Source organism: Empidonax traillii, unplaced genomic scaffold (assembly GCF_003031625.1).
Source record: "Empidonax traillii isolate 1590-97213 ecotype Southwest subspecies unplaced genomic scaffold, ASM303162v1 scaffold240:size1935192, whole genome shotgun sequence".
NCBI lineage: Eukaryota > Metazoa > Chordata > Aves > Passeriformes > Tyrannidae > Empidonax > Empidonax traillii.
The window spans coordinates 1,885,324-1,906,365 of record NW_020955433.1 but is presented as its reverse complement, the minus strand read 5'-3'; the positions used below and the strand labels follow the sequence as shown (position 1 = coordinate 1,906,365).

Genomic DNA, 21,042 nt, shown 5'->3' with positions numbered 1-21,042 from the left:
ACACCATGGCTATAGGTACTAGATGCATAGGAAGATAGTAGGAGTAGGGCTCAGTGGCAAGAGCAGCATTGCATGGTAGTGTTATTTTGCCTGGGGGTCCAGTAAGATGCAGGCTATGCTTTGCAAAGCCACGCTGCCCACATGTGCAGTAGTGCTCCCAGTTATTTACAGTAGGAAGGTTTTTTAACCCTGTTAGACTAGCCTGACAAGACTGACCTAGCCAAGAGCACCTTCTTTTCTGTGTCCTCTGCCCCATTTTGTCCTTCTTTTTGTGCGTAGAAAGACTCAGAACTGAACTATGTGCTTCCTTTTATGAAACTAAAATAATTTTTGAGAAGTTTGTGGGTTAACAAATGACCCCAAGTTCTTCATTTGTCCTTTAAATAAGTAAAACACACATCACAGCAATACAACAAAACTTGTATTGCCCTTGTGCTTGAGAACATAGAGCAAGAAACACTGTACTCAGTAGTTTAAATTAACTTGCTTATCTTCACACCACCAGAAAAAAAAAAGCATTATTTATCCCTCTCTTTTATACTGCAGCAATGATAAATACTTCGTTAGAGCATCAGTGGAATTCCACTGCCTTAAAATCTGAAGCTGTGAGAAGGGGAAACTCTGACAAGCTGTTTCTGGCACACTGTGTTTTGCCGGTTTATCATCTGAGTGCCAGTGTGGCACAGTACTAGCAATGTGTGTTATGAAATTACTCATATTCCTCTGATATTCCTATTGCTCAGTAATTTTTAAAAAAATTATGTAAATAAGCATTGTAAGATTTAAGAAATATAATAAATAATTTTTATTTACAAACACTTTTTAAAAAACTGATACTGCGGTTTCTGTGCGCACATCCATACACAAAATCATGAGCATTGTGTCAAATGTGAGCACAGGTATATGTCATCATAAGCTATGAGTTTCCTTTCTGTGGCTGCAGGCAGTTAAGGCATGTTTTTATGTGGACTCTTATGAGATCAGTACATACCTGTACTCTTTGGAATACAGGCTTTTATAAGAAGTTTTATAAATGGGATCTGCATTGTTTAAGTTGCATTAACTACTATAGCATTTTTGGGTTTTGTCTCAGAGGGGATAAAGCAACTTATTCCTGATATTAGTCACATTGCTTAAAGCTCTGCTGTGAAGCCCTTAGATGACAGGCACAGTATAAGAATGTATCTGAAATAATACAGCTACCTTGAGTCTATTAGAATTATGCTTAATTTGCTTTAACAAAGAATCCAGACTCATTAGGTTAAAAGTTGTCTCAAATCATAATCTGATATCCCAGAGAACTCAGTGGATTCTGACTGATATGTTAATTTGCATGACTGAGCACGTTTTTTTTTTTTTTAGGTTAGAAACATAGGCATTTAACTTGAACATTCCTTCAGCGTCTTATTCATGAGGCAAAAAAAATCTCAGAGACACAGGTTTCTAAAACAATGTCACCAATAATATGAAAGGGTTGAATCCTCTTTTTGAGTGACTGCCATAGTCCCACTGTCTCCTCCTTCCCTCAACTGGAATGAAATCAGTAGAAAATTTAATTTCTAGAAATCCATTTCCCAGGGATATGTTCTTTTGATAAGGCTGTGAGAATTCCTCTCACCCTCTCTGGAACATCATTTATCTTTCCTTCCTTGCATATACTACTTCGTTTGGGCCTACAGACGGTGAGGGAGGGATTTTAGCAGAATTAAGGCAATACAACCCCCTTGCCTCCATTTCCAGTCATTGTATAGAAGTAACAGAGCCTCTAAGACTAAACAGAGCCTCTAAGACATGGATTTCCTGTGTTGACATATTCCATACAGCACTCAAGGGATGCTAACCCAGGGCATGGGACACACTAGTCTGCTCTCTAGAAATAAATTCCCTTAGAATACCCACCAACAGTCCAGAAGCTTGCAGAGCTCCTGACAACCAACACCATTATGAATAGTGAAGGGATGGAGTGAGCTCTGTGTAAACAGTGGCAATTCCTCAATACAACTCTGGGGCTTTATATCTGTCTCTCCTTTGCTCCTCCCCCTCAGAGATACAGCATCACAGGTGGCAGATCTGCACACCAAAGGAACTATGAGCTACCATTTTATTTACTTTTCCTTAACAAAGAGTGCAATCAGCAAGATGCTAACACCCAAAACACTGACTAACATGCTGATGAAAATGAAGTTTCAGCAAGTCTTAGACCATGTTCCAGTTTTTGCAAAAGGTCATTAGAGGCCCTGCCACCCAGTCCACAGACTGATTCACAGTCTGGAATTTTTGGCTCATACACAGTGTGATCCCACAGGCTTATATTCATCAGCACTCTGCCTGGTGCATGTTTTTAGTGAACTCAGTACTGTAAACTGATGATTTACTTAACCGTAAGCAAATGGAATTGTATTCAACCTACCAATGAAGTAGCATCAATCAAGAACTAGAAATCAGCTCAGTAACTGGGATTCAATCAATAACTGAGCAGTAGCATCCATTGTAATAGCATCTAAGTGTCAAACGTGGACATGAAGAATAGTAGCAAATCCAAAAGGTGCAATTTTTCCTCCCTCTGTGCTTCTGTTTGTTTTTTTAGATTGGCTGAGTTGCCCTCACTTGTTTTTATCTAGGAGTGACGGTGTTCCAACATGCCACTGCCTTCGTTCCTGAGAGAGGCCTGTCGTGAAGAAATACCTTACCTTTCCCCTGAATGTGTTGGGGTTAGCCCAGCTGGGGTGGCAGGCACTCCCCACCTACTGGCTGCTCTCCCAACCTTCTCCTGGCCGTGCTGGAAGCAAATGCCAGGGTGGGAGACAATCACAAGAGATCTGCCTGGTGGCAGGCTCTTAAGTCCAGCTCTTGAACTCAGCCTAGACATGAGCTCACAGAGAGGAGTGAGGCTGGTCAGAGGCAGTGCCAGCTGGGAGGGCAAGCTCATGCCAGCAATGTGCTGTACCTCTGCAAAAGATACTGCAATAGCAAAGAATTGCTATTACCTTGGCTCAAACAGACCCAGTGTCTTGCAGGAGATAATTTATTGCTTTTAATGAAGCAAATATAAGCGGCAAATAGGAAACTTTCAGATGCAGCCTTGGCTGGCCCCAAATCAGACACAGCAGAGACATTGCTCTGTGTTGTGTTGGACCTGTTCTTGTCCTTTGCAATTCTTTGCTTTTGTGCAGTCTCATGCCCCGGCTGCCAGCCTGAGCAATGAGTGGGGGTATGGAAACACTTTTCACAATCTAGATCTGGTTTTAATTTTAATTATTAAATAGAGGACAGCATTCTGACTTTTCCTAGGATGAATGGTACTTGCTGCTGTTACTCTTGGAGACAGTGCTGTACTTTAGTAAGAAGAAATTCTTTAGAAGTGGCTAAGACTCCCAGTTTCCCATCCCTACATTTTTAACAAGTAGCTAACTATGTGTGAGATCATTGTATCATTTAAAATGGTCACAGTAACCTTACTGAAACCAAGTATTATTTTTTAATTTTTTACTTTATTATATCAGAGTTCTCCATCCTCTCTGGTTAGGGGGACCATTTTGAAACTGCAAAGCCGAGGAGTGCACTCTCAGCAAATTTGCAGATGGCATGAAGCTGAGTTGTGCAGTTCACACTCCTGAGGGACAGGATGCCATCCAGAGGGATCAGGCTCAAGAGGTGGGTCTGTGGGGACCTCATGAGGCCCAACAAGGCCACGTGCAAGGTGCTGCACCTGGGTCAGGGAAATTCCCAGTGGTAACACGAGCTGGGGGATGAAGGGATTGAGAGCAGTCCTGTAGAGAAGGACTTAGGGGGGCTGGTGGGTGAAAGGCTGGACATGACCTGGCAATGTCCTGTCAAAGACCAGAAAGCCAACCGTATCCTGGGCTGCATCAAAAGAAATGTGGCCAACAGGTCAAAGGAAGTGATTCTCCCCCTCTACTCTGCTCTTATGGGACTCCACCTGGAGTACTGCATCCAGCTCTGGAAGTCTCAGCACAGGAAGGACATCAGCCTGCTGGAGTGAGTCCAGTGGATGGCCGTGAAGATGATCACAGGGCTGGAATACCTCTCCTGTGAGGAAATGATGAGAGGTAGGGTTGTTCAACCAGGAGAAGAAAAGGGTCCAGGGAGACTTAGAACACCTTCCTGTACCTAAAGAGGGCTTAAAAGAGAGAATGGGACAGATTTTTAGCAGGGCTCATTGCAATAGGACAAGAGGTAATGGTTTTAAATTAAAAGAGAGTAGATTCAGACTAGATATAAGGAAGAAATTTTTTATGATGAAGCTGGTAAAATGCTGGAACAAGTTGCCCAGAGAGGTAGATGCCTCATCCCTGGAAGTGTTCATGTCGGACACAGGTCTGAGCAACCTGATCTAGCTGGAGATGTACCTGCTCACTGAAGGGGACTGGACTTGGTGTCCTGTAAAGATCCCTTCCAAACCAAACTATTCTATGATTCCATGATTTTAAGATCTGGCTCAATTACAGATGAAGCTCAACTCAAATGCAAACTGTTGTCCTTTGAGAAGTTTTGTTCTAAGCAGAAGTCTTGCAAAAACAAGCTGGTCCTGAGAGTCCCTCCGTCTTGTGCAAAGATTAGTGAGCACACTGTGATTCCAGTTTTAACATAAATCAAGTCCAAGCCTCAAAGCTGAATTGTAACCTGCAGCTAAAATAGGCTGAGACCCAGACAACCACAAATATACATGCCTGTGTTTATAAGTAGATAGCACTTTTTTCACTGAAATACATGTATCAAACAGCTTCTGATTTCATAGTACTGAGTAGAACAGGGTTCTGTATGTCAGCTCTAAAAATACAGTGTCTGCCTAAACCTAAATGTTACAATGTGAATTTTGCATAATCTGGTGAGAGGTTTTTGAATTCTAAAATCTTAAGCAGGAGCAAGATGGATTTTGTAACTTGGAAGTTTGAATCAAAATTTTCCCACTAGCCATGCTGCAAGCCTCAGAACAGCCAGACTGAAGATCAGTTTGCCACTGAGCTCAGAAAATGCATCAATGTGCTTGCCAGAGTATGCATTACAGATTATCTCTTAAATAATTCCTTCACGTGGAAAAACAGATCCACTTTCAGTGTCAACGGAAGATTTAAAAAATAGAAATACCATAAAACTGCTCTGGGAAACTGATAGACTGGCTAAATGCTGCAGTTTTCTGGTACAGAACATTGTGTCACTCAGTTCTCCAGTTTTAATACAATAGACAGGAACTCTACAAGCATAAAGTGTTACTGGTTGTGTGTGCATAGGAGTAAATGATATCTGGTTTTAGTCCTTATGTAGGAAAAAAACAAGTTTAGCAACATATTTTGTTTGCACATGTGATGTAGCTATTGTAGAGAGGGCTCTCCTAGGCTCCTTTTATGTTGAGATTTTTAATAAGTACGAAAATCTGCTTGGGGCTATTTTTATCATAAACAGTAAAAAGATTTGTGGTTTCATTTTATTTCCTCAATCATTACCCCTCCAGTTCATGCTCCTCCTTTCACGCTATCAGCTAGCCCAGTCCTCCCCAGCTGTCCCAGCTCTCCCTGCCTCATCAGCAACCCATCCTCAGCAGCATCTGTCTCTGACACGGCACCACTGCTTGTCAACAAAGGACTGCTGTGTCCTCAAGCCCCTGTAGCCTGCACCCAGCATTGCCTTTCTTTCTTCCCTCTGGAAAACCACCTGCAGACACACTGCTTCCTATTGTTTTCCTCCCCAAATTTTGCACTTCAGACTCTCTCCAACTGTTCTGAGGATCTCTCATTTCTCAACAGAGTGTCTGTCATCAGATGTCCCATGCCTCTGGTAGCTTTCTGCCTTCTCAGCCTCAGTGTTTGCTTCACTTTGTGAGTTATCCTGGTCACAAAAATGCCCACCAGCTGATCAGGCCCCCACAGGTAGTTTGTTTTCTGATTTGAGCTCTCATCACTTTGGTTTTCCCATCAGTTCCCCTTGAATGGTTTGCATCCCTCCAGCTGTCCCAGGACCAGCAGCACTACATAAGTAATTTTGTCCCTAACTTCCTTTTTCTGTAGCTGGACTCCATTGCACTGTCCGTTCCGGCTCTTTTCCTTTTGTCTCTCTCTAGATGGACTCCATCTCTTCCACCTTTGAACCAGTATGGCTTCCAGCACCCAGTACAATGGTGCCAGATGCCTGTCTTGAAAGCAGACTACCCACCAATTCTTCCTTCACCCAGAGACTAAATGTCCTTTTGGTTATGTTCTTCTAGTACTCTATTGTTTTACCTGGCTCACATGCATTTCTTCAGGGCCATCATCTACACATCCTGAATTTACTACTTCCTCTTTTCAATTCAACCCTCCTGTTCTCCCTTCTCACAAACATTAGTATGTCTCATCAGTTGTCCCTCCAAAACATTTTACCTCCACCCAGCAGCTGGGTTGCCTCATCCCACTTTTTATTTTCCTCCAGAAATTGTGGATTTCCTCTTATCTCTTCTACATGCAAGACACCTTCCAGTTCTACCCTGCCTTACTTTGCAGGTATCACTTGTCCTGTAAGCAGTTTGCAACTCCTGTTCTTCCTGAGCCATGTCTGTTAATCTCTGTGATTCTCTATTAACTTCTTTTCAGACAATTATCAAGTCACTGACTCTATCCTAGGTATCCTCAACCTAACTCATGTTTCTGTGGTAACCCATCTATGTCTTAGCCATGCTGCTGTTTCTAGGCATCACCTTCCCTTCAAGCTGTTGTTTCTGTTTCAGGAACCCTCTGTTGGGTTCCCCGAAAAGAGAGGAATGAGAGGCAGCCAGATACCTCTCACGGGCAGATGATAAGAAAACCACAAAGCAAGACGTCCACTGTGTTGATCAGACCTTCAGACCTTCATCCCACTCCTCTACAAATGTTTTTTCCTTTCTTCTGAGCCTTCCTTGCAGCTTTTCTGCATCTCTCTCCACTCTTTGTAGGCCTCTTCTGGTACACCCCCGACCTTTTCCTGTGCCTTGAATTTGATGATGAGGTGGATGTGCTGTAAAAGGCATCCATATACTGAAGCTTAGGGGTATTTTGGGCTGCATGGGGATAATTAAGCAGTAAATAATAGCTTCCAAATATAAGTACAGTCCTCAGGAACTGGTCTCACAGAGATCTGTATCAAAATCTCCTCTGAGATTTTGAGCAGAGCAAATAAGAACAAAAAATATTTCATTCATCTCCTTGGCAGTATGTTCTGGAAAGGCTGATTCAGACCCAGCTTTTCCATTCAGCTATAAAATGTCTGTATGTACTATCTTCTTAAGAGTTATCTTAAAATAGAAATGTTACTAATGTGTTTCGTGGGGTTCATTCAAAGCAACTAGCTGCACTTGTGGAGTTTAGTGAAGGTATTTCATATTATCAAATGTTAGGTATTGAATTTGATGGTAAATATTTGCTCATATTTAACATAAGGCACTAAGGACAGTGCTAAAAAGACTTCTTGATGATAGAATGGCTACAGACTACAGGCTTTCAGTTCCAACGTTAATGTCCAAGAAAGTAAAATTAAGGCATTGTTAGCAACACATTTATTCTCTTTTATTAGAAGTTCTTACTTTTTAGAGCTTCACATTCCCAGTCAGCTCTCACAAAGCATTTTAAAACCTAATGTATCTTGACATAAAGACAGATAATAGATAATAATTAAATAAATAGATAGATATAGGCAGACAGTCCATAGATGTTGATTCAAATAATCCCCAGTGTAACATAAACACTTTTATTCCCATTTTAAAGGAACTACAGGGGAAAAAAAATGTTCTTTATCAAGTTGTGGCTTATAATTATTTAACTCATATGCATAATGAATGTATTTAACCAAGTAATTAAAAATGTCTAACTGAAATGTAGGCGGAAGAAATCTCTCTTCCTAGAAGTACCTATTTAAAGAGGAAAAGTAGTAGAGACACTATGCTGATATTAGGATTGTTTAATTTTCAAAAGTTTCACATTCTGTAGGCAATAGTCACAGAAACCTATAAGGATGTACGATACTTTATTGCATTGTGTAGTCTGCCTGTCTTTCACATCTGGCAGTACATTTGTAGGGCAAGTGACACCTCCTGTGAGAGACTCTCCATGGACCCTGCCTGGATGCTGTAGGACACTGGGAATTTGGGAAGCCCAGTGCCCTAGGCTGGTGTTTGCAGTGCTTGAGCACAGGCTGAGAGGTACCAGCTGCTTTGCCAGCCTCCTTGGCAAAGGATATTATTTATAAAATTGCTTTGCTCTTCATAACTCCTCTTGTGGCACTTGTGTGCCCAAGTAATCTATGGATCTCCGTGGAGAGATCCTGCCCTCTGTGCAGGCTTATTTTGGTACCTAAAGTGAGAGCTGGGCTCTTCTAAAAAAGTGGTTTAGTGTACATTGGTTTTTCCCCTGCAATAGTAATGGTTTTCCACTGCAGCTGAAAAGCTCTCCAGCTTTGCCAGGGTACTTTTCTGTTGAGCTGCCTACACACCAATGCACTTACAGACACTGCTACCTGCACCCAATGCCATCTTGATGGCTGCCAGAGCAGATGTGCCTGCCAGGCACCCCTTGTGCCATGGGTGCTCCTGGAGGCATCTATCCCCAGACCACTGACCACCTGTCCATTTGCTCCTCTGCAACTGGTCTCCACAAGCAGAGACAAGGGACCAGGGATGTGATGGGGACATTGCTAAAGCCCTCAAACCACACAGACCCCTCCTGACTGCCCAGTGAAGATCCTTACTAAGTCAGCACCACTGAAACCTGAGCCTGAGATTCTCTCTGTTCTCACAAAATTGTCCCATCAGGGAAATCCCAGAAGCAGCTTAGCTGAGAGACATTTGCATTAAAATCAAGCTCATGTGTGATTTTAAACCACTGCGTTTCCAAGATCCTTTCCTAAGAGCAACTGTGGGTGGCATCATGCAATTCAGCAATACATCTAGAAGTGGCTGAACAGCTGTGAAGAAGGGAATATTTTGAAATATTTGTCTACAGTGTGAAGTTGTTAAATCATTAGTATAGTCTGGTCTTACAAAACACAGATAGAGTAAAAATAGGCCGTTCTCCCTGAAAGCTTTGGATGATAATGTTTTGTAATACTATTTTGAAAAAAAGCTGCAAATAAGGGAGTGAACAAGAAAGGTGGGATGTGTTGATTTGTTTTCTGAATAAAGTCTTTTTTGAGGGAGTTTTCTAGCCTGACATATGATTTTGAATCAGCATTGCATATTCTTTGTTAGCAACTTTACAGAAACTGTTTGTAAATACTCCTTCCCATCAACATTGAGTTTCACTGTGAATCATGAGCAAGTTTTCTTATCTTGTGTATTTTGCAAGGTCTGTTCTCTCCAAGGGAATAGTAATGACTGAAACTCTTATTCAATGAAACCAGTAGCCAAATGTCCCTGTGATCAGCTAGCAGAGGCATTTCATAAATAGTTCCCTTACTATCTCTTTTATCATCTGGAGGAGTACTTTGTCTGTCCAGTGCTAAGGACAGACAATAGATGAATATGTACAGGCCATTTTGCTGTGAAAGCTCATCACAAGATACTAAATTATGGACCAAAAAGATAAGTAGGTATGGCAGGGCTGTAGATCTTGCACTGCTGGCATGGCCAGGTAGGATTTCCAAGAGCCCAGACACTGAGTCAAACTCACAGCTGGAGAAGTGTCCTCATGTGTGCCATGTTCAGGCCACTGTTGAAAGAGCCCTCTCAATTCATGCTTCAGATCTCTTCTGTTCTCCTGTATGATAATGATCTCCCACAGCTCACAGTGATTATTTTTCCCCTCCCACTTGTTTTTTTAGCAGCAGGTAGTTGCTAGTCTTTCTGCTCCAGAAGGAGGGGACGTACCTCCTCCTGTCGGAGGTGATCAGTGCTGTACCAGTATTTCCTGGGGAGGTGGTTTCAACACGTTGCTGAGGGATGGGTCTGAACATATTCCTGATAAACCCATGTGCTCAGATGGAGGTTCTTTACTGGGAATGGAAAGTTTTCAAAGCCTCCGCAGTAGACCCTCTGGATCTGCCTGTACTGTTTTCCAAAGCAAGTGTTGCCCTGCAGGATGAAATACAAATGCATGTGTTGAAAGAGAACTGGAACAAAATTACACCCCATTTAAGATTCACAGAAATTTCCCCTGTGTTACCTGATCCCCACATTTTAGTTTTGTTGTCTGATCTCTGTTTTGTTAAGGTTAACAATTTGAAGGTAAATCGGTGTTTCGTTGAAAGTGCTTTGTGAATTTTAGGTGCTTTTTCACTTTTAACATCCATATCTTTTACTTACTCCCAAGCCTGTCTGCAGTTATATGGTGCCTGTATTAAATGAATGTTTGACTTTACAGTCTGTGTGCTGTACCACCCAGCACCTCCTCCATTTGCAGTAAGTAAATATGCAAGTGTTACTTTGCCCTTGAAACCTGTGCTCTGTAACAAAGGTTTTATGATGAGAAGAGACTGAAATGCCAAATTTCTGTGGGTCACAGACCCTCCTGCCAGCCATGCATGAATCAGAAACCCACCCACAGTGATCTGTGAAAGCATGGTGTGAGACACTTTGGACCAGGTGACACAAGGACAGACTCGGCCACATGAGAAGCATCCACCTCTCTTTGAGACCTCAGCTGCGAAAACCTCATCTCTGAGAGTGGAAAATGTGTGAATGACAGACTGAGTTTTCGCAAAGTAGTAGCAATACAGGGAAGAATTTTTTTCATTGCTTGTGCAACAACGAAAAAAAGTTTGGTTTCTGTTTCTTTATATCAGCTTATCTACAAGGGCAGATTTAGTGGGAGGACCCATCAAATTTTCCACTGGTCTGTTTGCCCAGGGTGACATGATACAACTATAGATGTGTTGTGCTAAAGTCATCACTTTTCTCTGGTAGCTACACCTGGCAGCTGCAACTGATAACTGAGTTTCTTTGAAGTCCTTTGGCCTTGAGGGGTCAATACTATTTGACTCTCTTAGTACTGTTCCAGGCTAACATGATTTGTAGAAGTATTAGCACCCTGGAGAAGTGAGTATTTGTACAACCTTCCCATAATAGGCAGTGACCTTGTCTATGCTGCCAGGCAAACTAGATTTGAGCTGGCTCCATAACCCCAGTACCAGTGTGCCACTCTTCCACTTTCAAATCTCACTACTGCAGCCTCAGTTTTCAAGACTGGACCAGACCATGCAACACGGCAGTGATAAAATCTATATCTGTTGCAGATGTGTGGGCAGCTCTCCTTCAGAGTCTTTTGCTGAAATGCTACTGCAACCAGGAAACAGCAAGTTGGCAAAAGCAGACCTTTTCACAGAAACGTGATCTGTTCCACCCAGGCTTTTCTGGGAAGATCTGAGAGATCTTGAATTAAATCCTTATCTAATCAGAAAAGAGAAGAGCTTGGCTGGACCTCCTTTTTCCTCACCTAGTGTACCTCTCTGGGAGAAGCCATCCTTACCAGGTGGAGAAGACTGCTATGAGAAGGTCCTGCTCCCTTGAACTGGTAAGGCAGCATCTTCAGCCTAGATAAGCTCTTTCAGATAACACCCCTCTTTGTACCTGGGGTCTCAGAGATGAAAGCCACATAGCTGAGACTCAAAGCAACTCTGTGGAGTAGAAGGGTGTTCTTGTTTCCACTGGGCTATCAGCAAGGCACCAGGAGGCTAACATAGAATCACTGAATCGCAGAGTATGCTGTGTTGGAAGGGACCCACAAGGATTATCGTGTCCACAGCCCTTGGCCCTACATAGGACCATCCCCAAGAGTAACACCATGTACCTTAGAGTATTGCTCAAATATTTCTTGAACTCTGTCAAGCTTGGTGTTGCAATCACTTACCTGGGTAGCCTCTTCCAGCAGCCAACCACTCTCTGGGTAAAGAGCCTTATTCTAATATCCAACCTAAACCACCCCCTTCAGGCCACTCCCTTGGGTTCACTCGTCACCACGGAGAAGAGATCAGTGCCTGCCCCTCCTCTTTCCCTCACAAGGAAGTTGTGACTGCAGTGAGATCTCCCCTCAGTCTCCTCTTCTCCAGGCTGAACAGACCAAGTGACCTCAGCCGCTCCTCATACAGCTTCCCCTCAAGGCCCTTCACCATCTTCATTGCCTTCCTTTGGACTCTTTCTAGTACCTTAATATCTTTCTTACATTGTGGTGCCAAAAACTGCACTCCCTCAAGGGGAGGCCATTTCAGTGCAAAACAGAGCGGGACAATCCCCTCCCTCAACTGGCCAGTGATTTTTTGCCTGATGCCTCCCAGGACACGGTTGGCTCTCCTGGCTGCCAGGGCACTGCTGATTCATATTCAACTTGCCATCGATCAGGACCCACAGGTCCCTTTCCAAGGCGGTGCTTTCCAGCATCTCATTCCCCAGTCTGTACATCCAGGGTTGCCCCATCCCAGGTGCAGAATCCAGCAGTTTCTATCACTGAATTTCCTCTGGTTGGTGATTGCCCAGTCCTCTACTTTGTCGAGGTCTCTCTGCAGGGCCTCCCTGCCTTTGAGGGTGTCAACAGCTCCTCCCAGTTTTGTGTCATCTGCAAACTTGCTCAATGTCCTTTCCAGTTCTGCATCCAAATAATTTATAAAGATGTTGAGGATCACAGGGCCTAAGATGGAGACACTAGTCACTACTGGTGACAGGTCACCAGTCTGATGTTACCCCATTCACTGTTACCCTCTGTGCTTGACCCGTGAGCCAATTGCTCACCCACCACACGATGTGTTTACCCAGCTGTGCTGGACAGTTTGTCCAGAATATCCTGCGAGAGACAGTATCAAAAGCTTTACTGAAATCCAAAAAGATTACATCAACTGGTTTCCCTTGATCAACTAGGTGGGTTACCTTGTCATAGAAAAAAATCAAGTTGGATAAGCAGGACTTTCCTCTCATGAAGCTGTGCTGGCTGTGACCAGTGACTGTGTTGTCTTTCAGATGTTTTTCAGTACTTCCCAGAACAATCTTCTCCATAACTTTACCAGGCACTGAAGTGAGACTGACGGGCTTGTAGTTTCCAGGGTCCTCCTTCTTGACCTTCTTGAAAATCAGGACAACATTTGCCAGCTTCCAGTCAGCTGGGACCTCTCCGGATTCCCAAGACCACTCAAAAATCCACAAGAGAGGTTGTGCTACGACAGCAGCCACCTTTTCTCCTTGGGGAGTGGCAGAGGCACCTTGTCAGCGCTGCGCTTGGCTGCCAAGCCCATTTTGTCTGCCCTCTGCTTGTAATTGTTAACTTGCTCGGAGTAGGAAAGCTCTGGTTAGCACAGGTAGAGCTTTAACTCTGAGACACTCCTGAGAAGCCAAGACACAGGAGTAGAGCAAGGTAAAACCTTACAGATTGCCATTTCTTTCCCGTCTTCATATTTAGGCTCCCTTTACATTATTTCATCATGCTGTTTCAAGTCTTTTTGTTGTCATTTTGAAGTTTCAGCTGTCATTTGAATGCCAAAGATTTATTTGGAAATTACTCCCACAAATTAGGCATTCCCTCTCAGCCCTCAGCAAGGCACGCCTAGGCTTGCATGTAACCTTAGAACAATATGGAGAAAGGCTATCGTGACTTACCTGCCACAAATTATCTATTAATAGAACCATTTATGTACTCTTTTTTTTCCCTTCATGGCATGCTTTCCCTAGATTCTCCTCTTAGTAGGTTTCCCTTTTTTTGTGTGCTTTGTTTTTCCTGTGGTGGACAGGGGAAGCAGAAGAGGGGTGATCTTTTCAGCACTGGCTCTGCACCCATGTCCCGGCACTGCCTTCCCCCACAGGTGTTTGCAGGGAGGGTGGGACATGTGTTGTTCGCAGCCTGGTAAAACATTGACCAGCGCAGGCTGACGAGGCCGTGGAAGCTCAGGGCTGCCCAGGGAGCCAGGCAGGCAGCGGGAGCCCAGCAGCAGCCAGCACCCACGGGAACACTCCAGCTTCTCCCCAGGTACTGTTTTCCACTTTCATTTTCCCAGCTTTGAAAGGCAGAAGGGCAACGGCGCTGCGTTATAAGGTTTGCCAAAGTTTCTGTCCTTGGAAGTGGGAAGAGGAGTTAGCCTTGCTGTTCTGCAGTTTGCTTTCGTGAGCTGTAGCTGACTGCATAGTGTCATCTAAAGCACAGGTTGATTAACCCACACTTGATTAGCTAGTTGTTCGGATTTTGTTATATCTTCAAACTAACAAAATTAGTGCATAATTAACTCAAACCAGCTGGCTTCTGCTCTTCTAACTGAAGAGTAAGAACAGGAGTCAGATTCTAATGTGTACACCAATTATTGCAACAGGGTTGTGGGTGGTGACTCATGTTGAAAAATACTTGCTGATTTTTGAATGAGATTTGCAAAAATAGGCAAAGTGACTAATTTTTTCAAGATTTTTTCCCATGTTTCAAGACAGTAGACATTGAAAAAATACCAGGATTTAAGTTCCAAGAATGTATATGCTATTCAGAGAGGTGAAGATGAATAGATTCAATAATTGTTTTAATTTTGCTCAGTGACTGAAAGTTTCTACCACCTAATGGAAACTGAGTCGTTCGTGCATGAACCATCCTCCTTGTGTGCTTTGCTGATCTAGATGTGTCTTTGTATAAGTACATATGGTTAGTGACTCCTCAAAAAACTACCTTTTACAGCCCAGGTAACTGACAAATAATCCTTAAGAGGGCTCAGTGTGAAGTGAGTGACATGTAGTCAGTATTCACAATTCACGGTATATTTTGTGTGCAAAACAAAAGGCAAGAGGTAGATTAAAAAAAAAATAATCTGTTGCTTTCAGTTTATGAATGTTTGTTCCTAGCTGTGCTTGCTGCTTGCTTCAGTCCTCCCTGATATAACAGAGATTTTCTTGATGTGTTGGCTAACTGGGCTTGCACGTGACATATTTGTGCTCAGTAAGTGCTCAGTGGTGTTAGGTAGTAGTGAAGTGCAGTAACACATTTACTTTATTAAAAGTAGTCTAAGTGTGGCTCCAGGTCTTAGCACTATTAGAACTCTTGGAGCAAAGTGCAGGGGAAAAGTGTGGAGAACAAAGAAACTGGATTCTCACAAGTTTCTACTTTAAAGGACTGAAATATGATTCAAGAAAAACTCTGGTGAAGGCTGCATTACAGTTCCAGTCTACTGGTGAATGTGTAGATATAAAGCATGACTGTGATTAAATCCTGTGATTTTCATGTGTGTCATAGTGATGTGTGATTCTTGTCCTCTCCTCCCAGGAACAGTGGTTCCACTATTTGACAGTAAATTGGATTGATGTAGAAGTTTCTTCTGCAATGACTAAAAAAAGCAGCGAAATCTTGTCTCAGAGTTCACAGCGACTGAATTTTAACAAATAAATATGTAAAATGGAAGATAGTGATGACAATGTTATCTTGTCTGTTTGCATACAAAGATAGGGTTCTAGCTGGTGACTGTAAGAGAGATTATGTGACTTAAATGTAAGGTATAGGACTGTTGACAAAATCTATTCAGTCTTTGAGTCCTGTTTGCACTACAGAACACTTCTTGCAGAGCAACACCAATTGCTTTCTGTCTCTGAATCAAGGAGTCAAAAAAATCCCATCACCAGATAGGCAGGTTTCATGTGAAGGGTGCCATAACCATCTGTAAATTATGAACAATTTCATTTATTTCAGCAAATAATAACATATTATTGGGAGCTAAAATGAAGCAAATTGTTTCCATCCCCTGTGCTTCATTCTCAGCACAGCTGTTTACCAAGTTTCAGTTGGTTAAACCTGTGTACATAGACTGAAAGGAACAGGGCTGTGCAAAGGATCATGAGGACAGCCTGGTCTGCAAAATCTTTTTCTGGATATGCGAGGTGGAAAGACTGATAATAATACTTAGCCTGGGCTACTTACAGAGAGTTTCTAATTAAAGTCTCTTTTCACCCTTGAAGGCAGAACCTGTGACACAGGCATTAATGCTAGACCTATATGAAATAAAATGTCCTGGATCCCACAAAGATTTCATAGTGACACTTTTTAAATTTTCTATTTGTATTTGAACCAGAAATTATCATGTTAAGGGGATATATTAAAATGGGAATGATCTCTTCAGATACTTATAGGGGAGTGATGCCCTCGATAGAGATGCCAAAATGGATGGCAAAAACAGAAACCCCACCAAACAAAAATCCCCATGCAACCAGGATTACAGAATGGGGCATGGCAAAACTCCACTGTCTCCCTCTCAGAAAGTGTCAGGCTTTCCCAGCTTGCCCACATGTGCCAGAGCCCCACAAGTGAGCAGGGCCCTTTTGGAAGCAGCCTTGGTCCCTACTCTCTGTGAGGGGTGACAGGGCTGTCACTGGGAGGGTGCCAGGAGGAGCATCTGGGCCATGCGTTCAGTGACCTCTTGCACCTGAGAGCTCAGTCCAGGGGCTTACATTTGTTTACTGTACTTGTTTGTGGAGCAGGTATCACACTACTGGGGAGATGTTGCAATTGCTTTCCTTGATTCCCCGTTACAAAGACGTTGACAACAAATCACCTGGATCAGACAGGTAACTTGGGGTTTGTTGTGCTGGACCTCTTTGTCTAAGAACACAGCCCAAGGGACGACTTCAGAGTCATTATTTTTTCCCCCTGACACAGCAGCCACATGGCACCTGGATAAGGCCATTGCAGGTGTTTTGGGCTTGATACACAAGAGCCAGCAGCTCTCCAGTCTCTAGCAGAAGTCTCTTGCCTTCTATGAGGAAAGCTCCCTGCTTTTCTCTCTGAATACTAAAAATCTTTTCTATAGATGTTCACTTGTACACCACCCACATACCGGAAAAGCTCCTTTTTGTTACTTTGGGAGCAATTTTAAAACACTGGCATTTAAGTAATTTATTTCCTTAAGACAGAAGTGTGAATTTTGCTGGGGGATTTTTGTGTTTTATAGGAGTAACAGTTTTGTAAGGGAAACTATTTAACTTTTCAGAGGCAGTTGCATAAGTATATTTTTGTGTCAATAAGCTGTTTCAGTGAATGAAATTATCAGGTAAAACACAAACCTTAAAGGACAGTGATCGGAGACAAGCAAACTTACCCTTGCACATTTCCATCTGAGCAGGAGTACTAGCAAGGTATCAAAACCCCAGCTTTTCAGTTTTGCTAAAATAACACAGATTGTTAACCCATGAATTGCAGCTGAAGGTGAAATATAATTTCTGCTAAATGAAGTAACTTTAATTATTTTAATTTTAAAAATTAATTTGTGCTGGATGCATGTATATGCATTTCCCAATGGTCTCAATAAGAAATGAATGCTTAGGTCTTGATTTAGTTTTTCCTTCTTTGCAATGTGTACTTTTAATGAGAATATTTCTTTATGCAATTTGTTGTTTCCTGTAATAACTTTCAGAACTTCTATCTCCTCAGAGGGCAGACATTGCACAGATCAGAGTGCAGCCTATAGTTGATGATTAAACATATCTATCCAAACGAAGGGCAGCTCTGACTTCTCCTCCCCAGTGCTGGGTTATGATGTTTCCTTTTAGTTCCGATATTAAACAACAATTGTCAATATCAAACAGTATTGACTTACACTCTGTAGGGCAAAAGTAGAAATAATAACAAATAATTTTAGCAGAAATGTTTCTTTTTAATGGCTGATTAAACAAAGGCTTACTTCTCATACCACAGCATCCTTACTCGTGGATTTACTGCTCTTCTTCTATGAATCTCCCAGGCTCTATGAGTGAAAAACAAAAAGACAGAAGTGCCACAGGGCCGTTTATCTTTGTATTTGGAAAGAAACAAGTTTGAGAGGTCAACAGATTACCTCTCTTGTATCTAATGAGTATTTAGATTAAAAACCAAAAGGGTTTGTTCAAACCAGAACTTTTTGGTGTTGAGGGAAGAGTCATCCTCTACTGACTTCTCATCCCTTCTGAAGAACTGCAGGAAACAGTCATTATTCATTATTCCAGCCTTTTTTTCTCCTGCAAAGATATTATCAGACAAATGTTGTGGCACTATAGCAGCCATGTAGTTTTTAATGGTCTCCAGAAAAGATGCACGTCTTTCTTGGATCTTCTTTACTCTGGGAAGTCTCTGTTACTGCAACAGGAAGCAGCCCCTGCAGCAGCCCTTTGACAAACTGTCACCTGTGATATGCTAAGCTTTACTGAACAGAATACTTTCACCTGAAAAACTGGAGATGCTTTAAAAGGAACATTGCCAAGTAAATATTCTGTAATGCACAGAAACAGCTTTTTTCTAACCTGGTTTATGGCACTTTTGTTAATGCTTCCCCAAGCAGTACTCAGGGCGGCCACTTTTATCATGAAGCTCTTCCACTTGAACGGCTCCCAGAGATCAACAAACCCCACCTGTAGTTAGCTCTTTGAGAGCAGACAACTTTAGAAAGCTGAAACTAAGGGCTTGACAATAGAAAATTCATTGATAGGCATCTTCAGGATGAATTTAACATTATTACTTGGTCCATTGGTGTTAACTGGTGGGATTAATAGATAAAATCTTGATTTTGCAAACCCTTCTCTACCTGGTATAATGTTTATATATGCTAACTTTATCCTTGGGACCTACATTGCCATTGCATACTGCATACTGAAGGGGCTTCATCAAGGTATGCTCATGAGTAAATGCTATGCCTAAAAGGGCTATGCCTGCTTGGGCTGTTAAAGGATGTCAAGGATGGCTCTGAATGGATTTCCAGGAAAAAACAGGTTGTAGTACTGAAAAAGTTATAGGATGCACCTTTGGACCTCTGCAAGCCCATTAAAGCACCACACTTGGATGAAAATGTAGGAAGGGTGTCTGGGATTACTGCATGGACAGCTTGTTTGGCTTGGTAGTGGGTACCATCAGTAGAGATGGTGGAGACTGACTGCAGTGGAGGTAACTGGAGGTATTAAGCACAATGATTTTACCTAAAACTTCTTGTCAATCAGAATAGAAACATAAAGCTTAGCTCTGTCTCAGCAGTCAGGTGGGAAACTCTTAGCCATGGGTACATTGTTTGAAACTGTGCAATGCTGTAAATACAGACATTATCATATCACAGTGACTGCAAAACCATTATCATAGGGAGGAGCATGAGATGATCAAGCCCATCTGTCCAAATGAGTATTGCTGATCCTAGAGGTCTCTGTGGAGAGGACATGCTGCCCTTGGTAGAGGGAAGGCTGCAAGGCAGGAAAGGAGCTCTGGGCACCTGGTGTATCAGGAAAACCTTGTAAAAACATTCCATGAAAGGGAGAAATGTCACAGAAACAAACAGGTAGAGTGGTGAGCGAAGGGAGTGGGGGATCCATACGATTATCCAGATGGCTGGACTTCAGTGGACCTGCCTTTTTCAGAGGCTTATCACACTCTAGAGTAGAGAGAGGTCATCTGGGTGGAAATCCAGAACAGGAGTGCTGAGGAGCAATAGAAGGGTTCTAAACAAGCCTGTCTCCTTGACAATAGGCAACAGTCTCCTCCTTTTCACAATCTGGAGATAAGGGAATTGATCAGTACATCCAAAGGAAATCTATTTTGGCAGGCTCAGCAGGCTACAGTCCTCTTCATTGAAGCCCAAATGGGGTTTCAGCCTGGACTAAAGTCAGTGAAGACCCTCCTGGTCCATTTTGTGCTGTGCAGTTGCTACAGTGAGGCTGAAGAAAATTTCTTTCAGATCAGCCAGAATGAAAACCACCACTGTGATTCTGTACAACCACCATCATTACAGATAGCCCTCATTAAAACTCGAGTCAAGCACAGCTGTTGAATATGGTGCTGTTCTATGTGCTAAGTTTTTTTCACTCTAAGTAGTAATCTATTTTCTGCTGAAAAATATTTTTATATAAATGGTGAGTTAATGCTGATGTTGCATACAAATGCTATGACTCTAACTGGAATAATGTACATGTCTGCAACTGAGCATTTTTCAAAGTGACTGCTTTCTGCACAGACCTAGAGGATATGTTTCGATGAAGAATGTGTTTCCTTTTAGTTGGTTTTAAAATGGCAAATAGAAAGGTGAGCAGCCATCTGTAAATAGAAGCAGGATACACAGAGAGCTTTCTTTTAAACTTCATGATGACACATCTGCCCTGCAGAAGAAGCAAGGAAAGACATGGAAATTAAATCCGGTTAAGGCATTTCAGTTTATGTTCATTCAACACTGTAGGCTCAGCTCTGCTCTTCATTTGCATTTAAACAAGGAAGTTTCAATAAAGAAATTGTTGAATTACCTGGGAGTGTCTTTAGGGCAGCATGAAAACACAGTGAAAATTCTTCTGTTCGTTAACTGCAGTGGTAGGGAGTTTACTGAGACCTCTGGCTACATTTTGTTGGAGGCAGGTGGGGTCCACCCCAGACAGCACATGTGTCATTTTAGACATAGTGTAAATGTGTTAATGTAGATGAGATTTAAACAGTTTTCACTTGCCCAGATTCTTTGCTGCATTGGGAGTCTAATTAGAGCTTTGTTTTAAGGGAAAGTAAATAACTGGGTTAAAAACAAATCAAGAAGGAATTATCTCCAAACCATACATAACAATCATTCTTAGTCAAATTTTAGAATTTCTGTTAAACATTAGCAAACCTGGTAAACTCATGTTTTCATGAATTCTTCCATTTCTTTCCTTATGGAGGTAAGCATCCTTCTAAACTCCTACTTGATGAAGGAAAGGGACTCTGTGCTAGCACCCCAAAACAGCACTTCATGGTGCAGATCTTCGTTAGCCCTGGATATGTAGGACTTTCCAGCGACGCTAATAGACTTTGTGTCCAGAGTCCATGATTGCTCTGCTTGGCAAGTTATTAACTGGCACTTAATCTTATAATGGTGCTGAACTTTGAGGCTTGATGATTTTGTTCTTGAATATACTGGAGAGGTATGTTAAAAAAAAAAAAAAAAAAAAAGGCAAGAAAAAGATTGTCTTGAAGAAGTCAGATTTTGACAGTGTTTTGGGAATAGAGTTGTGCTAACATGCCAAGCTATGGGAGATAGGATCTGTGTCTTCTCTTTTGTTTTTCTGCTTGTCCAATCCAGTTCCAGGCAGTTTGCTGTTTTGTTTAAACTCATGTTTTCCAGAGTTGTAATTATGTAAATTACTCAAACCAGCTCATAGTCCCAACTGTG

The 21,042-nt window shown here is 42.3% G+C and overlaps 1 protein-coding gene across 2 annotated transcripts in view; it reads left to right on the top strand.

The window, feature by feature from the left end:
- The window catches only part of RBM47 (RNA binding motif protein 47), a 77,296-nt gene that overhangs the window by 20,868 nt on the left and 35,386 nt on the right, over window positions 1–21,042 (top strand). The window contains exon 1 of one of the 2 annotated variants that reach the window (XM_027888556.1): window positions 13,815–13,907. The exons of the other annotated variant lie outside the window; for it this stretch is intronic. The gene's annotated coding sequence lies outside the window, so the exon portion shown is untranslated. Of the gene's footprint in view, window positions 1–13,814; window positions 13,908–21,042 lie in introns of those variants that run through there. 2 annotated transcript variants of the gene reach the window in all.